This window comes from Gekko japonicus, unplaced genomic scaffold, assembly GCF_001447785.1.
Source record: "Gekko japonicus isolate JY-2015 unplaced genomic scaffold, Gekko_japonicus_V1.1 scaffold143, whole genome shotgun sequence".
In the NCBI taxonomy this organism is placed as follows: Eukaryota; Metazoa; Chordata; class Lepidosauria; order Squamata; family Gekkonidae; genus Gekko; species Gekko japonicus.
The window spans coordinates 1783062-1788248 of record NW_015175974.1 but is presented as its reverse complement, the minus strand read 5'-3'; positions in this window follow the sequence as shown (position 1 = coordinate 1788248).

Genomic DNA, 5187 nt, shown 5'->3' with positions numbered 1-5187 from the left:
ACGCTCTTCTGATTAACTATTTGATTGATGAAAAGTTGGTTCTTTGCAGATATCCGAAGAGAAGTCTGGAAGATCAAACATGGAATGGTAATGCTGTTCTTTGTATTGTTATATTCCCCAGTTACCTAAGCAGTGTGAAGTTGCAGGGATCAGTGCTTATTGAGGTTGGTTCCCTTTTGGGGGAGAAGGGACTGCGAACTTTGTGTTTTGGTATTATTTGCTTCATTTACAAATGTACAAGTATTGGACAGGTGGAGGCAAAAAAGCACTCCTACAGGGCAGCTGATCTGGTACCTCACAAGAGACAGAGGTCCTACTTCATAGAATCATAGAGTTGGAAGGGACCTCCAGGGTCATCTAGTCTAACCCCCTCCACAATGCAGGAAATTCACAAATACCTCCCCCTCCACACCCGCACCATATCACTTCTCAGTCGTCTCCTCTCCAGGCTAAACATACCCAGCTCCTTCAACCTTTCCTCACGGAACTTCAAGCAACTCCAGCACAGTCTGCCTGCCTATCCATATCTCTCTTTCTCCTCCAGTGTCTAAAACTGTTTCTTTTTCACACAGACACCTGTCTGCTCTTTCTCTCTGGATAAGTGGGAAGCTTACCTCTGTCAACTGTGATGGGCACATACAAGGCCACTCCCTGACAATTAATGCTCCACTAGTTAAAACACATCATTTCCCCCCTTGCTATGTAGGTAATTCTGGTTGGGAAAGTGGGACCTTGAAGGACATTGTGCTTCCAACCTTCATTTGGATTCAGCTGACATTTGCTGACTTGGTTAAGAGCCTAGCGATTACACTGAATCCAGCATTACTGCTGGACAAGCCATTTCATGCAGCAGCAGCAAAAATCCTACTTCTAACTACGTTTAGCCCAGAAGATGGCCCCATATCTTGACTTGGCAAATCTGGCCACCAGGATCCACACCATGGTTAACATCAAGACTAGACTAGTGTAATGTACTCTACATAGGTCTCCCCTTGAATTAAAGTCGAAGACTCCAGTTGGAGCAGAACACCATAGCTTGTTTATGAGCTAGGTGAAACATGCATATTTGATTCTGCAGTTGCACACAATTGCCTGTCCATCAGTTACTGGGTTCAATTCAAGGTATTGGCTACCACACACAAAGGCCTTCATGGCCATGGACCCGCCTACCTCCAGGAGCCCCACTCATCTGATCATGGCCTTATACAGGCGCCATTCTGCAAATGAGCAATATCAACAACTGCCTGAACATTCTCTGTTGTGGCCCCACCTTATGGAATGGCCTGCCTGAGGAGGTCAGGAAGGTTCCTACTCTCCTGGCTGTCCGCAAGCGATGCAAACTGAATAGTGTTTGAGGGCATTTGTACACAGGTAATAGGGCTATGCTATAACAGAATGGTTCAGAAAAATGCATTAATGAAGGGAAAGGGGCTGTGGACTATACTAATGTGCATGGTGCTTACTACCTGTTGCTGTTTTGGCATCGTTTAACATATCAAGTTAATACTTATGCTTCGTTTCAGCCTCGTTTCAGATTTCTTCAATCCTAGTCCACTTACGTTTGCTTATTGGATGTCCCATCTTGTGGATCATATTGATTTACACAGTGTGACCTGCCTCCAGTCTCAGTGAGAAAGGCGGACTGCAAATGACATAAACACAGAGGTCGATTCGGGGGGGATCGCCGTTCCCCCGGGTGAGGTGTGGGGGCGGGGCACACGACAAAGCCCCGCCCCCAGCTTCCGCCCCGCTTCGGGCCATCATTCAGCCAGGAGGAGGCAGGAGAAGAGGGAGGGTAAGTTGCTTCCTCCCCGCCTCTGATGTCAGGGGGTGTGGCATATGCTAATGAGTTATGCTAATGAGTTCCCCTAGCTCTTTTTCTACGAAACGACCCCTGCATAAACATAAAAACAAACAAACAAACAGCAGACTGAACCTCAATGAGCAGAATCAGGTATATGAGACAATCATTCACAACTCTCAGGGTAATTACAGTATTTCCCCCAGGGAGATTATGTAATTTGATTGTTTTATCTGGTTTTATTGTTATGTATGGCATTTGCCTCCTGTTAGCCGCCCTGAGCCCATGTGGAAGGGCGGGATATAAGTCTAATAAATAAATAAATAAATAAATATTTCTTTGCCCCATTGAGTTATACTGTAGTTTGTATGTGCCTCTTGCCTTTAGAATTAGGGTTGCCAGTCCTCAGGTGGGGCCTGGAGCTCTCCTGGCACTGCAACTAATCACCAGATGACAGAGATCTATTCCCCTAGAGAAAATGGCTGCTTTGGAGGGTTGGCCTTATGTCATTAGACCCCACTGGGGGTCCCTCCACTCCTCAAACCCTGACCCTCTCCATTCTTGACCCCCAAATCTTCAGGAATTTCCCAACCTGGAGCTGGCAACCCTATTTAGAGTGGCCTAACCTAATTAAGGACCAATCTGCATTTAGCATTTGCTCGGTTGCTTTACCAAACCCACACTGGAACAGAAAAAGATGCCGTTCAAAAGCACATTCAACTACCCCGCGCCAACACCGTACTGACTGCACTGTGTCACACACACACACACACCCGAATGGCCATAAAACAGTCATAAATCTATGCGGACATAAAATGTGACACTCAATCAAAGTGAAAGTGGCATGCAATGTAGATGGGAATTTCTGTTCCAGTGTGGGTTTGGTATAACAGTGGAGCAAATGCTAGATGCAGATTGGGCCTAAATCTGTATACTCCCTCCTGCATGGCAATTTGGGCAGTCAACACACAGCATCAGTCATGCAAACTGATTAAGGATCAGAGTACTTTATTTAGGAACTAAGGTACTAGACAGATAAAGAGAGAGAGAGAATGTGCTAGCTACATGGAGGGAGGGGAGCCCTGAGGAAGACAGTTCAAGGAGGGCACCTTTATAACGGAATGGGATTGTAGCTCACTGAAATGATTACTGTGGGTATCACCTGCTTTTACTGCATCGTCTTTACCTTGTAATCCACTTTCTATACTGTTGATCGTGGACTTTGCCTTACATAATTTGTTGTTTGTATTGTCCTTTAATTCTGTCGTCCTTGCCCCATTGCACTGTTCTCTAGTTGTCTTCTGCTGCATAACTGCACTGTTCATACCCTGTTATACCCTGCCATCCGCCTTGAATCTCAGTAAGAAAGGCAGACTATAAAGAAAGTGAATAGAATGAAAAGTAAATAGAATGAAAAGAAATAAAGAAGGCAGAAACAGCCTGAGAATTTTATTCTAGGGAACATTTGAGGAAATGACACTTAGCAGAGAGGAGAAGGCGGAGAGGCACATTCTTACCTGAACAGCTAGATTTGAGTACTGCTTTAGAGACAGGGCTATTTGGGGGCAGGAACGCTCAGGAACGGAGTTCCGGCTGGCTCCCAAGTTGGCCACACCCAGCAGGAACTCATTAGCATAACAGGCCACACCCAGAAGTAGAAACTCATTAGGACTGGCTACAATTAGGGGTGTGTGGCCTAACATGCAAAGGAGTCCCTGCAACAAAAAAAGCCCTGGGTTTTGACAACAAACAAGGTAAACAGAATAAGAAGCAAAAGGTGGGTGTGGCTGGATGAGCACACTTCTGGTAACATGGGAATGTGACCTAATATGCGAATGAGCGGTGCAGTCAGGGGTGTGGCCTAATATGCTAATGAGTTTCTGCTGCTGGGTGTGGCCTATTATGCTAATGAGTTCCTGCTGGACTTTTTCTACAAAAAAGCCCTGCTTAGAGACCAACAAGATGTTCATGGCATGAGCTTCTGAAGGTCAAAGCTCCCTTTGCCAAGCCCTAGACTGACTAGCTTTCTATATGCAGCCCTCTGCAGACCCTTGTTCTCTTCTTGTACCCCAGATGTTGCATATTCCGCCAATAATATCCAGCATGAAAAAGAGTTCTGGAGAACTTGAAAGTCTGCTCACTACTTCTGACGTTTAATTAGTTCCAAACACTCAGTCACGTGTTTGGAGTTTTCCTATTGGACTAAATGGGATGCTTGCAATTTTTTGGCTGATGGCTCAGGTACTCAAAAGCCTGATGGATGCTTGGTTTCCAAAGCACTTTTGTTGTTGTTCAGTTGCACCGTCGAGTCCGACTCTCCGCGACCCCATGGGTCACATCACGCCAGGCCCTCCTGTCTTCCATCGTGCTCCGGAGTTTGCTCAATTTCATGTTCGTTGCATCTATGACACTGTCTAACCATCTCATCCTTTGCCGTCCCCATCTTCTTTGACCCACAATCTTTCCCAGCATCAGGGTCTTCTCCAGTGAGTGCTCCCTTCTCATTTGGTGGCTACCTTTCATAAAACCTATGGAGAGCACCTGGTCTGTTGCTTGCCAAAGGTCAGCCATATACCATTTGCACACAGACTGAGGTTCTCAGTAGGGATACGCTGTACTGAGCATGTGATCTAGTTCCTGAGGAACGAAACCTTCTCAATGGGAGAAGATCTGGGCCTCTGTCCTTCATCCAACTGAAGCCCTCCCACAGGGGATTTTGAAACTCACCACAAAATAAATGGGTTCGCATACAAATGTATGCTGGGCCTATTGGAATTTGTCCTTTCCCCCTTCTAATATCAATTACAGTATTTTATAGACATAGCACAGTATGGATATTGCACTGCAGTATTTTCCCTTGTTCACTATGTGAGTGTGATAAAAGGGGCAACACGTGTTTGATCAACTAGCAACATGTGGTTTCCTAGATAAATATCTGATGGCCGCAATTTGCTTATAGAAAATCTCTCCTTATTATTTATATAATTGAATAGTGGGTGCCAAAGTTCTAATTCTAAAACGCACTCCCTTAGTGTATGGCTGATGGCACTGCTCCTCAGCATATATCAACACCAATCAGAAGGCAAAGCCCGGGTCCCGCCCACACCACAACTGCTGCGACAACCTGGTCTTTTGCATATGGAAGCTGATTGGACTTCACTCCATTCCACGCCTCAAACCCCCCCCCCCCCGCAAGGCAGTTGGAATGTCAGTTGCTTATGGAATCTGCTGTATTCTGGTGGTGTGCAGGTCCCAGATTCATGTTTTAAAAGCAGACTGACACTCTTTGCCCAAAGCCAGAGCACTCTCCCAGAGCCTCTTTCTAGATCCCGTTGTATTTATTTCCACAACGGGCCTTATTTCTAGTTCTTTCTTATAAAACGATA